This window comes from Oncorhynchus kisutch, unplaced genomic scaffold, assembly GCF_002021735.2.
Source record: "Oncorhynchus kisutch isolate 150728-3 unplaced genomic scaffold, Okis_V2 Okis07a-Okis12b_hom, whole genome shotgun sequence".
Classification (NCBI taxonomy): Eukaryota; Metazoa; Chordata; class Actinopteri; order Salmoniformes; family Salmonidae; genus Oncorhynchus; species Oncorhynchus kisutch.
Window position 1 is genome coordinate 4,097,854 of NW_022261984.1, and position 14,022 is coordinate 4,111,875.

The 14,022-nt window shown below is 42.6% G+C and overlaps 1 protein-coding gene and 1 pseudogene across 3 annotated transcripts in view; one reads left to right on the forward strand and one right to left on the reverse strand.

Annotated features, from left to right (window-relative positions):
• LOC109901308 (semaphorin-4E) overlaps positions 1–14,022 on the reverse strand; it is a 330,201-nt gene that overhangs the window by 255,179 nt on the left and 61,000 nt on the right. The window lies entirely within an intron of this gene.
• LOC109900379 (erythroblast NAD(P)(+)--arginine ADP-ribosyltransferase-like) lies at positions 3,588–10,446 on the forward strand (annotated as a pseudogene).

A 14,022-nucleotide genomic window follows, 5' to 3' on the forward strand; every position in this document is an offset into this window, starting at 1 on the left:
TATATTGAAAACAGGCTGCAGCCATTAACTAATAGTTTTACAGAGAGAAAAAACAAATATATACAGTGCCTTCGCGAAGTATTCAGACCCTTGACTTCTTCATCATTTTGTTACGATACAGCCTTATTGTAAATAAATATGTTTTAAATCCTCATCAATCTACACACAATGCTCCATAATGACAAAGAGAAAACAGGTTTTTAGAAATGTTTGCAAATGTATTACAAGTAAAAAACTGAAATACCTTATTTACATAAGTATTCAGACCCCTTCTATGAGACTCGAAATTGAGCTCCGGTGCATCCTGTTTCCATTGATCATCCTTGAGGTGTTTCTACAACTTTATTGGAGTCCACCTGTGGTAAATTCAATTGATTGGACATGATTTGGAAAGGCACACACCTGTCTATATAAGGCCCCTCAGTTGACAGTGCATGTCAGAGCAAAAACCAAGCCACGAGGTTGAAGGAATTGTCCGTAGAGCTCCAAGACAGGATTGTGCTGAGGCACAGATCTGGGGAAGGGTACCAAAAAATGTCTGGACCATTGAATGTCCCCAAGAACACAGTGGCGTCCATCATATAAGTTTAGAACCACCAGGATTCTTCCTAGAGCGAGTTGCCTAGCCAAACTGAGCAATCGAGGAGAAGGGCCTTGGTCAGGGAGGTGACCAAGAACCCGATGGTCACTCTGACAGAGCTCTAGAGTTCCTCTGTGGAGATGGGAGAACCTTCCAGAAGCACAACCATCTCTTCAGCACTCCACCAGTCAGGCCAGATGGAAGTCACTCCTCAGTAAAAGGCACATGACAGCCCGCTTGGAGTTTGCCAAAAGGCACCTAAAGGACTCTCAGACAATGCGAAACAAGATTCTCTGTCATGATGAAACCAAGATTGAACTCTTTGGCTTGAATGCCAACCGTCACGTCTGGAGGAAACCTGGCACCACCCCTACGGTGAAGCATGGTGGTGGCAGCATCATGCTGTGGAGATATTCTTCAGGGGCAGGGACTGGGAGACTAGTCAGTATTGAGGGAAACCTGAACGGAGCAACAGAGAGATCCTTGATGAAAACCTGCTCCTGAGTGCTTAGGGCCTCATACTGGAGTGAAGGTTAATCTTCCAACAGGACAATGACACTAAGCACACAGCCAAGACAATGCAGGAGTGGCTTCGGGACCTGTCTCTGTCGGGGCCAGCCAGAGCCCCGACTTGAACCCGATCTAACATCTCTGGAGAGACCTGAAAATATCTGTGGAGTGACGCTCCCCATCCAACCTGTCAGAGCTTGAGAGGATCTGCAGAGAAGAATGGGAGAAACTCCCCAAATACAGGTGTGCCAAGCTTGTAGCATCCTAACCAAAACGACTCGAGGCTGTAATCGCTGCCAAAGGTGCTTCAACAAAGTACTGAGTAAAAGGTCTGAATACTTATGTCAATGTGATATTTCAGTTGTTATTTTTCATATATTTGCAAAATTTTCAAAACCCCATTTTTTGTTTGTCCGTATGGGTATAGTGTGTAGATTGACGAGGAATATATATATTTTTAATCCATTTTAGAATAAGGCTGTAACGTAACATAATGTGGAAAAAGTCAAGGGGTCTGAATACTTTCCAAATGTACTGTATGTATTTTTTTAAAGGACAAATGTGAGGGGACACATGCCCTGTTTCCCCTATGGGCATGACATCTCTGGTCGTAAGTTCTGATTTGTTGTCATGTGCACTAGAACTTAAAACCAGCAAAGAAAAGCATTGAGCAATATTATATCTTCTGTCCTCTTTACCCACCATGTGTAAATCTGGTGTAAATCTACAGAAGATATATATTACATCTCATTAAAAAGCAACTCCACTAGTTCTCAGGTTGTTCTCTGATTGGTTTAAAATGGTAAGCAGTAGCAGTTGCACCCCTTAGCAACTAACGTCTCAAATAGGAAGCTAAAGCTAAAAGCTATGTGGCTAAACAGATCAACACTGTCATTCCACTTTCATGCAGGTAGGACAATATAGAAAACCTATTGTTGACTTTAAAATGAGTCATAGTTATAGACATAGTTTCACAGAGAAGTAACACTTAGTCATGGCTTTGAAATAGACTTGAGGCCAAACATGAACAAATAGGCTAGAAAACCAGAGAGAGAGGAAACAGTTTCTGTCAAAGGGAAGTAGAGCAGCAGCAGGGTTAGTAGTTTCCTGTATCTGTGAGGTCAGAGCTCAGTACTGTTCAATCTGTCAACCACAACGAGGAGAGATGTCTCGTTCCTGGCCGACTATATTGCAGTTGAGTTGCACGCAGCAACAAATGGGCATCAGATTGCTATACCATATGATGTATATGATACAATCGAGGAGTTGTGAGATCTGGCAGGTGACTTCAATGTAGTCAGCCTGGAACGTGGCCAACATCATGAGTGGGGTTGGAGGAGAGAGAGGGGGCGGGACTTGGTTATGAAGGAATCTTTCAGCAGCCATCTTGTTGACTGGCAGAGACAACAGAGGCCATCTGGTGGCAGTGAACTGTCATAACATCTACTGTCTATCCACAGGTTAACTGTCATAACATCTACTGTCTATCCACAGGATAACTGTCATATCATCTACTGTCTATCCACAGGATAACTGTCATAACATCTACTGTCTATCCACAGGTTAACTGTCATAACATCTACTGTCTATCCACAGGTTAACTGTCATAACATCTACTGTCTATCCACACGCTACTTTGACACTAACTGCTACTTTGACACCACTATAAAACAGAATATCTCTAAGAGACGGAAATAATGATAAGTATCTTATATGGTAATGATGACACCTGCATAGTTACATCTGGGAGTCTGAATGACATTTATCTTTGTCAGGTTGTTTGTATTGTGGTTGTGGTTTACATTAAACTCAGGCTGATAGTGACTATTTCACACCTTCAAGAGGGTCTCAAACTTTAGTCTGGGTTCTGAGGGGAAAAAAACATCAGAAAAAGATACCTGTTAGAGGGAAACAGCTAGTAGTCAACCCTGCACCATGTGGTCAGTCAGTTGTCATGGTCACAGTCTCTCAGGTTGTGTGACTGGTAATGACATCACTGGATGAGTTCCAGATATGTTTATGCTGCCAACTCCGAAGTGCTACTGGAACATCCTGGATCTCATCCAGTGAGGTTATTACCAGTCACACAACCTGAGAGACTGTGACCATGACAACTGACTGACCGCACAAGGTCTGCATGACTTTGTTAACGTATTATCTTGGTGCTTCAGTGTGGGAATATGGTTTGTGGTTATGTCTGTTTGTAAAGTAATTTCTCTCACCAGGTTTAAGTAGATCTTATCAGACAGTTTGCAAAACACAAGTCCTGAAGCTGAACAATACAAAACAACCTCTGTTGTTTTTCTCAACCTCAACCTCTGCTCCAGTCTGGTAAGTTCAACTACCAGATCATTATAAGCTATTTTGATAATGAATATAATGATTGCCAGTATGTTTGAATTTACTATCAGCTCCTATATGGTGCTAATGCAGTTAGTCCCAGTTTCTTATTTATTAAAAGGGAATGATATCAAAGCTATGTTGTATCATGTTTTTGTATTGTTATGCTGATTGGTATTTGTCTCCTCTACATGTTGTTTTACTACAGGTGCTGTTGAAGTCATGGGGAGAGACAACATCCTAACCTTTGCTGTGCTGTGTGTCTTCCATGTTTGGACTCTGGGTGTGGAAGCCACGATGGTAAGAGGATCTCTCAATCTGGAACATGGAACTAGAAGATTACTTCTGGAAGTGTTTTAGCACATGGGCCTTTTCAGCATTGCCCACAATCCAGGATCAACTTCTGTTTGTTCTGTAGAACTATAGGATTGTGAGATGAGAACCGTGATATGAAAGGGTATTACCAGCATATGGTCGTGCTATAGTTCATCTGTGACCAAAGTGGCTACAGTTTAACATTTTCATAAACAATTCCTCTTGTTTTTTGGGATGTTTTCCCCTCCATATTCTCTGAAGGTTATTCTCCATCAGCCTGCTCAATTCCAGCATACCCTTAGACATGGTCCCTGACTCTGTTGACGACATGTATAACGGCTGCACTGAACAAATGTACAACAAGGTGCAGAAGGAATATCTGGAACATGAAATTAGCAAAGTAGGGATCTTCAAACAAGCCTGGGTGAAGGCAGAAAGATGTGCAAAATATGGGAAACAGCGATTACAAAAGCACAAGTCCAAGTAGAATTCTAAAGACAAACTTCCACATGATCATATCAAGGCTATCTGTGCTTACACAGGGGGTCAAACTAAGATGTACCCAGTGTTCAACCAAGCAGTCCGGACGAGTAGAACAGAGTACACAACCTCCTTCCAGTTCCACTCCCCACTTCCTGCTGACTGACGCCATTCGCCTCCTGAAAGAAAACCAACAGGGCTGTCACACCACATACTGGAGAACCAACATGGAGTTTGCAGGTGAAGTTAACCAACTAATAAGATTCGGCTTCTTTGCCTCGAGCTCTCTTGACAAGAGAATTAGTCAATCATTTGGAGAGAAGTCCTGCTTTGAAATAAAGACATGTGCAGGAGCACATCTCAAGTCCTACCCAGTGTTGGGAGAACAGGAGGTGTTGATTCCACCTGTTGAGATGTTCAAAATTACCAAAAAGGAAAAAGTCCAGAATGTTCTAAAATGTAAATCTCTCTTCAAACTGGAGAGTGTCGGATTCCAAAACAATCTGAATTGTAAAGCTGTATAGGAAAATACAGCAGTAGAACTGTATGTTAGTCAATGAAGCTCAGGGTTGTTCCCTGTGGATTCCCCCATCACTGTAGACCTGTGTTATATACTGTATGTTAGTCAATGAAGCTCAGGGTTGTTCCCTGTGGATTCCCCCATCACTGTAGACCTGTGTTATATACTGTATGTTAGTCAATGAAGCTCTCTCTCATTCAGAGAGTAAAACGAAACGGCCAGGGTTGTTCCCTGTGGATTCCCCCATCACTGTAGACCTGTGTTATATACTGTATGTTAGTCAGTGAAGCTCTCTCTCATTCAGAGAGTGAAACGAAACGGCCAGGGTTGTTCCCTGTGGATTCCCCCATCACTGTAGACCTGTGTTATATACTGCATGTTAGTCAGTGAAGCTCTCTCTCATTCAGAGAGTGAAACGAAACGGCCAGGGTTGTTCCCTGTGGATTCCCCCATCACTGTAGACCTGTGTTATATACTGTATGTTAGTCAATGAAGCTCTCTCTCATTCAGAGAGTGAAACGAAACGGCCAGGGTTGTTCCCTGTGGATTCCCCCATCACTGTAGACCTGTGTTATATACTGTATGTTAGTCAGTGAAGCTCTCTCTCATTCAGAGAGTGAAACGAAACGGCCAGGGTTGTTCCCTGTGGATTCCCCCATCACTGTAGACCTGTGTTATATACTGTATGTTAGTCAATGAAGCTCTCTCTCATTCAGAGAGTGAAACGAAACGGCCAGGGTTGTTCCCTGTGGATTCCCCCATCACTGTAGACCTGTGTTATATACTGTATGTTAGTCAGTGAAGCTCTCTCTCATTCAGAGAGTGAAACGAAACGGCCAGGGTTGTTCCCTGTGGATTCCCCCATCACTGTAGACCTGTGTTATATACTGTATGTTAGTCAATGAACCTCTCTCTCATTCAGAGAGTGAAACGAAACGGCCAGGGTTGTTCCCTGTGGATTCCCCCATCACTGTAGACCTGTGTTATATACTGTATGTTAGTCAGTGAAGCTCTCTCTCATTCAGAGAGTGAAACGAAACGGCCAGGGTTGTTCCCTGTGGATTCCCCCATCACTGTAGACCTGTGTTATATACTGTATGTTAGTCAATGAAGCTCTCTCTCATTCAGAGAGTGAAACGAAACGGCCAGGGTTGTTCCCTGTGGATTCCCCCATCACTGTAGACCTGTGTTATATACTGTATGTTAGTCAATGAAGCTCTCTCTCATTCAGAGAGTGAAACGAAACGGCCAGGGTTGTTCCCTGTGGATTCCCCCATCACTGTAGACCTGTGTTATATACTGTATGTTAGTCAATGAAGCTCTCTCTCATTCAGAGAGTGAAACGAAATGGCCAGGGTTGTTCCCTGTGGATTCCCCCATCACTGTAGACCTGTGTTATATACTGTATGTTAGTCAATGAAGCTCTCTCTCATTCAGAGAGTGAAATGAAACGGCCAGGGTTGTTCCCTGTGGATTCCTTCATCACTGTAGACCTGTGTTATATACTGTATGTTAGTCAGTGAAGCTCTCTCTCATTCAGAGAGTGAAACGAAACGGCCAGGGTTGTTCCCTGTGGATTCCCCCATCACTGTAGACCTGTGTTATATACTGTATGTTAGTCAATGAAGCTCTCTCTCATTCAGAGAGTGAAACGAAACGGCCAGGGTTGTTCCCTGTGGATTCCCCCATCACTGTAGACCTGTGTTATATACTGTATGTTAGTCAATGAAGCTCTCTCTCATTCAGAGAGTGAAACGAAACGGCCAGGGTTGTTCCCTGTGGATTCCCCCATCACTGTAGACCTGTGTTATATACTGTATGTTAGTCAATGAAGCTCTCTCTCATTCAGAGAGTGAAACGAAACGGCCAGGGTTGTTCCCTGTGGATTCCCCCATCACTGTAGACCTGTGTTATATACTGTATGTTAGTCAGTGAAGCTCTCTCTCATTCAGAGAGTGAAACGAAACGGCCAGGGTTGTTCCCTGTGGATTCCCCCATCACTGTAGACCTGTGTTATATACTGTATGTTAGTCAATGAAGCTCTCTCTCATTCAGAGAGTGAAACGAAACGGCCAGGGTTGTTCCCTGTGGATTCCCCCATCACTGTAGACCTGTGTTATATACTGTATGTTAGTCAATGAAGCTCTCTCTCATTCAGAGAGTGAAACGAAACGGCCAGGGTTGTTCCCTGTGGATTCCCCCATCACTGTAGACCTGTGTTATATACTGTATGTTAGTCAATGAAGCTCTCTCTCATTCAGAGAGTGAAACGAAACGGCCAGGGTTGTTCCCTGTGGATTCCCCCATCACTGTAGACCTGTGTTATATACTGTATGTTAGTCAATGAAGCTCTCTCTCATTCAGAGAGTGAAACGAAACGGCCAGGGTTGTTCCCTGTGGATTCCCCCATCACTGTAGACCTGTGTTATATACTGTATGTTAGTCAATGAAGCTCTCTCTCATTCAGAGAGTGAAACGAAACGGCCAGGGTTGTTCCCTGTGGATTCCCCCATCACTGTAGACCTGTGTTATATACTGTATGTTAGTCAATGAAGCTATCTCTCATTCAGAGAGTGAAACGAATCGGCCAGGGTTGTTCCCTGTGGATTCCCCCATCACTGTAGACCTGTGTTATATACTGTATGTTAGTCAATGAAGCTCTCTCTCATTCAGAGAGTGAAACGAAACGGCCAGGGTTGTTCCCTGTGGATTCCCCCATCACTGTAGACCTGTGTTATATACTGTATGTTAGTCAATGAAGCTCTCTCTCATTCAGAGAGTGAAACGAAACGGCCAGGGTTGATCCCTGTGGATTCCCCCATCACTGTAGACCTGTGTTATATACTGTATGTTAGTCAATGAAGCTCTCTCTCATTCAGAGAGTGAAACGAAACGGCCAGGGTTGTTCCCTGTGGATTCCCCCATCACTGTAGACCTGTGTTATATACTGTATGTTAGTCAATGAAGCTCTCTCTCATTCAGAGAGTGAAACGAAACGGCCAGGGTTGTTCCCTGTGGATTCCCCCATCAATGTAGACCTGTGTTATATACTGTATGTTAGTCAATGAAGCTCTCTCTCATTCAGAGAGTGAAACGAAACGGCCAGGGTTGTTCCCTGTGGATTCCCCCATCACTGTAGACCTGTGTTATATACTGTATGTTAGTCAGTGAAGCTCTCTCTCATTCAGAGAGTGAAACGAAACGGCCAGGGTTGTTCCCTGTGGATTCCCCCATCACTGTAGACCTGTGTTATATACTGTATGTTAGTCAATGAAGCTCTCTCTCATTCAGAGAGTGAAACGAAACGGCCAGGGTTGTTCCCTGTGGATTCCCCCATCACTGTAGACCTGTGTTATATACTGTATGTTAGTCAATGAAGCTCTCTCTCATTCAGAGAGTGAAACGAAACGGCCAGGGTTGTTCCCTGTGGATTCCCCCATCACTGTAGACCTGTGTTATATACTGTATGTTAGTCAATGAAGCTCTCTCTCATTCAGAGAGTGAAACGAAACGGCCAGGGTTGTTCCCTGTGGATTCCCCCATCACTGTAGACCTGTGTTATATACTGTATGTTAGTCAATGAAGCTCTCTCTCATTCAGAGAGTGAAACGAAACGGCCAGGGTTGTTCCCTGTGGATTCCCCCATCACTGTAGACCTGTGTTATATACTGTATGTTAGTCAATGAAGCTCTCTCTCATTCAGAGAGTGAAACGAAACGGCCAGGGTTGTTCCCTGTGGATTCCCCCATCACTGTAGACCTGTGTTATATACTGTATGTTAGTCAATGAAGCTCTCTCTCATTCAGAGAGTGAAACGAAACGGCCAGGGTTGTTCCCTGTGGATTCCCCCATCACTGTAGACCTGTGTTATATACTGTATGTTAGTCAATGAAGCTCTCTCTCATTCAGAGAGTGAAACGAAACGGCCAGGGTTGTTCCCTGTGGATTCCCCCATCACTGTAGACCTGTGTTATATACTGTATGTTAGTCAATGAAGCTCTCTCTCATTCAGAGAGTGAAACGAATCGGCCAGGGTTGTTCCCTGTGGATTCCCCCATCACTGTAGACCTGTGTTATATACTGTATGTTAGTCAATGAAGCTCTCTCTCATTCAGAGAGTGAAACGAAACGGCCAGGGTTGTTCCCTGTGGATTCCCCCATCACTGTAGACCTGTGTTATATACTGTATGTTAGTCAATGAAGCTCTCTCTCATTCAGAGAGTGAAACGAAACGGCCAGGGTTGTTCCCTGTGGATTCCCTCATCACTGTAGACCTGTGTTATATACTGTATGTTAGTCAATGAAGCTCTCTCTCATTCAGAGAGTGAAACGAAACGGCCAGGGTTGTTCCCTGTGGATTCCCCCATCACTGTAGACCTGTGTTATATACTGTATGTTAGTCAATGAAGCTATCTCTCATTCAGAGAGTGAAACGAATCGGCCAGGGTTGTTCCCTGTGGATTCCCCCATCACTGTAGACCTGTGTTATATACTGTATGTTAGTCAATGAAGCTCTCTCTCATTCAGAGAGTGAAACGAAACGGCCAGGGTTGTTCCCTGTGGATTCCCCCATCACTGTAGACCTGTGTTATATACTGTATGTTAGTCAATGAAGCTCTCTCTCATTCAGAGAGTGAAACGAAACGGCCAGGGTTGTTCCCTGTGGATTCCCTCATCACTGTAGACCTGTGTTATATACTGTATGTTAGTCAATGAAGCTCTCTCTCATTCAGAGAGTGAAACGAAACGGCCAGGGTTGTTCCCTGTGGATTCCCCCATCACTGTAGACCTGTGTTATATACTGTATGTTAGTCAATGAAGCTCTCTCTCATTCAGAGAGTGAAACGAAACGGCCAGGGTTGTTCCCTGTGGATTCCCCCATCACTGTAGACCTGTGTTATATACTGTATGTTAGTCAATGAAGCTCTCTCTCATTCAGAGAGTGAAACGAAACGGCCAGGGTTGTTCCCTGTGGATTCCCCCATCACTGTAGACCTGTGTTATATACTGTATGTTCACATTGTTCTTCTTCTGCCAGGTCCTTTGCTCCATAATGTAATGCCCACACAGGGAGAAATCTAATATAGAAATCCTGCTACCAACAACTTCATCACAGTTTATATACACTCTGGATTCAACTACTATTTGAAACATTTTCAAATACTTTAGCTGCGATTAATTTAGCTTGCCTGTTGCAATGGAACCAATAGAACAGTCCCCAAAGTGCAAACTCTGCCAATCTGGCACTCCAGGCAGGTTAAATAAAACGCTCAAAGTACTTGAAAGATTTCAAATAGTATTTGAACCCAGGTCTGGTCATATTTTGCATTTACTGTAACTATATTTACTGTAGCATTTACTGTAACTATATTTACTGTAGCATTAACTGTAACTATATTTACTGTAGCATTTACTGTAACTATATTTACTGTAGCATTTACTGTAACTATATTTACTGTAACTATATTTACTGTAACTATATTTACTGTAGCATTAACTGTAACTATATTTACTGTAGCATTTACTGTAACTATATTTACTGTAGCATTTACTGTAACTATATTTACTGTAGCATTTACTGTAACTGTGCCTACATGGAAAAATGTATTATCTAATGTGGTGTAATTTAGAGTTAATTATGTTTTCATCATACATTTTCAGCACTTGCCCTGTAGCATCAATAAAGCATCATTGAGCATGATTAAAGCAGTTCAATGGTATTCAAAGACCACCGTCGACAAATTATTACATTGTGCATTCTCCACAACTACCAGAAGGGGTCAGCATTTCATGCATAAAACAGACCAACTATTTTTAGCTACCTCTCTCAGTGGTCACCTCACCTGGTCCTGGAGAGCTAATGTAAACCGTAGAGCAAATGCATCCTATGAGATTTTAGGGTTTAAATGGTGAAATATCCTGAAATTGTTCAAGTAGTGTGAAGGGGATCATGGTCATGAGTGAGTTAGAGAGAAGATACCCCAGTTAAACATTGCCTAGGGACATTAGAGTTACAATTAGTTGTTAATACATTACTTTTTGTAATTGAGCATAGGTGAGTGTCTAGCAGCAATGTAAGTTAAAACATAAGATTAATGTGTCAGCACTCAAAACAAGATTTAAAAGATATGTTATGCTGTTTTGTTCATTTAGAGGCAACGAGCTAAAACACATTGTGTACTGACAACAGTAGAAGCTCAGCTACAATACAGTATGAAACGTGTCCTACTCAGTATAGAGTTAATGAGTAAACATGATGTCAAGTGGCATTGAAATGTCTGTTTTCATCTTCCTTGGGCAATGATCCATTTCCAAAAAAGGGCAGAGGAATAAGAACAACAGATTCAAAACTAACTAGTAAAAACAGCCAATGGGAGACCGTCATGAGTTTGTATTGTATGAATGAGACCTGTACTGAAGTGGCATTTTAGCTATGCAAATAGCAGATACAGGATAAATGACTGTCCGGAGGGAGGGAGGCGCACCAAAGTGAAGACAACTTGGTAACATCACAGCCACAAGCACCAGAGAGCTATAACCTGATAATAACTAGGATCACCTTTGAGTCTACTCCAGATTGCAGTGAAGATGGTGAAGTTTGTAGTGTGGGCTGTTTTCTCATTGACCTTCAGTATGGTCAGTGGAATGGTATGTTTGTTTGTGCGCACGTGTCACATACCTTAACTGAATGTTTCAAATGAATTTGAAATCCTAAAAAGGTGAATTTGCTACATCCTTTTCCTCCTCTCCAAGGTGAGGTCTGACACCGTTCTGGACACGGCACGTTCATCATGATGATGTATACAAGGGCTGTATCCAGCGATGTTGACTAAGGTGAAGGTGTACCTGAGAGATGAGATTACAGCCAATACGGACGACTTTGGAACTCGTTGAACAGACCATTATGATGCTACTGACAACAAAGAATCTGATGGAGAACTTACAGTTGTTAACATTAATGTTAATGTGAAATTACTGGGCACCTTGCAGACAGTGGCTTTAACTAGTGGTATGAGGTATTTTAGTGCTGGGCTGGAACAATAGCCTAAAACCTCAAGGTAGAATTCAAATGATCTCAAGCTAGAATTTACATTATCTCAAGGCAGAATTTACATTATCTCATGGCAGAAATTGTTAGAGGCACTATTGAACACAGTATTATGTAATGTTGTGGTTGAGGTGTAATCAAAGGGACAGAAAAAAGACCAGTATGGACAGAGCCAGGTATATTTACATGTTCTAGGTTATTTTCAGCAACTGAGTGGTGGGATGTAGTCAGATCTAGTGTACACTACATAAAGGCCAAGCAGACAGAAAACATTCTAATGGTGCAGGAACATGTAGCAGTGACTTTTAAAACAACACTGAATGATATCATAGCCAGTAGTGAGAGAGGAGACACGCCACTCAAACCCACTGGCTAGGGACAGTCATTAAGTAGTCTTTTTACATTTGTTGAAGCCACTGTCTCAACATGACTTATTGTATTTGACATTTAATAAGAAGAGAGGGTGGATGAGTGTGGTATTGACATGGGAGAAGGGGGATGTTCAGTAAGAGGGACAGTAGAAATGTCCAGACTTCTGAAAATGTATAACAACTCAACAGCATGTTACTAATTTACAGTACTGTATGGGAATGGCTCTATCCTGCAGTACGTTATCAGGTAAAGATACAGAGCAAGCCTTGTGTTAATGTTCCTGTCCAGGCAGAACTATGAGCCTTGTGTTAATGTTCCTGTCCAGGCAGAACTATGAGCCTTGTGTTAATGTTCCTGTCCAGGCAGAACTATGAGCCTTGTGTTAATGGTCCTGTCCAGGCAGAACTATAAGCCTTGTATTAATGTTCCTGTCCAGGCAGAACTATGAGCCTTGTGTTAATGGTCCTGTCCAGGCAGAACTATAAGCCTTGTATTAATGTTACTGTCCAGGCAGAACTATAAGCCTTGTGTTAATGTTCCTGTCCAGGCAGAACTATGAGCCTGGTGTTAATGTTCCTGTCCAGGCAGAACTATGAGCCTTGTGTTAATGTTACTGTCCAGGCAGAACTATAAGCCTTGTGTTAATGTTCCTGTCCAGGCAGAACTATGAGCCTTGTGTTAATGTTCCTGTCCAGGTAGAACTATAAGCCTTGTGTTAATGTTACTGTCCAGGCAGGACTATAAGCCGTGTTAATGTTACTGTCCAGGCAGAACTATAAGCCTTGTGTTAATGTTACTGTCCAGGCAGAACTATAAGCCTTGTGTTAATGTTACTGTCCAGGCAGAACTATAAGCCTTGTGTTAATGTTACTGTCCAGGCAGAACTATAAGCCGTGTTAATGTTACTGTCCAGGCAGAACTATAAGCCGTGTTAATGTTACTGTCCAGGCAGAACTATAAGCCTTGTGTTAATGTTACTGTCCAGGCAGAACTATAAGCATTGTGTTAATGTTACTGTCCAGGCAGAACTATAAGCCGTGTGTTAATGTTCCTGTCTAGGCAGAACTATAAGCCTTGTGTTAATGTTACTGTCCAGGCAGAACTATAAGCCTTGTGTTAATGTTACTGTCCAGGCAGAACTATAAGCCGTGTTAATGTTACTGTCCAGGCAGAACTATAAGCCGTGTTAATGTTCCTGTCCAGGCAGAACTATAAGCCTTGTGTTAATGTTCCTGTCCAGGCAGAACTATGAGCCTTGTGTTAATGTTCCTGTCCAGGCAGAACTATAAGCCTTGTGTTAATGTTCCTGTCCAGGTAGAACTATAAGCCTTGTGTTAATGTTCCTGTCCAGGCAGAACTATGAGCATTGTGTTAATGTTCCTGTCCAGGCAGAACTATGAGCCTTGTGTTAATGTTCCTGTCCAGGTAGAACTATAAGCCGTGTTAATGTTCCTGTCCAGGCAGAACTATAAGCCTTGTGTTAATGTTACTGTCCAGGCAGAACTATAAGCTGTGTTAATGTTACTGTCCAGGCAGAACTATAAGCCTTGTGTTAATGTTACTGTCCAGGCGGGACTATAAGCCTTGTGTTAATGTTACTGTCCAGGCAGAACTATAAGCCGTGTTAATGTTACTGTCCAGGCAGAACTATAGGCCGTGTTAATGTTACTGTCCAGGCAGAACTATGAGCCATGTTAATGTTACTGTCCAGGCAGAACTATAAGCCTTGTGTTAATGTTACTGTCCAGGCAGAACTATAAGCCTTGTGTTAATGTTACTGTCCAGGCAGAACTATAAGCCGTGTGTTAATGTTCCTGTCCAGGCAGAACTATAAGCCTTGTGTTAATGTTACTGTCC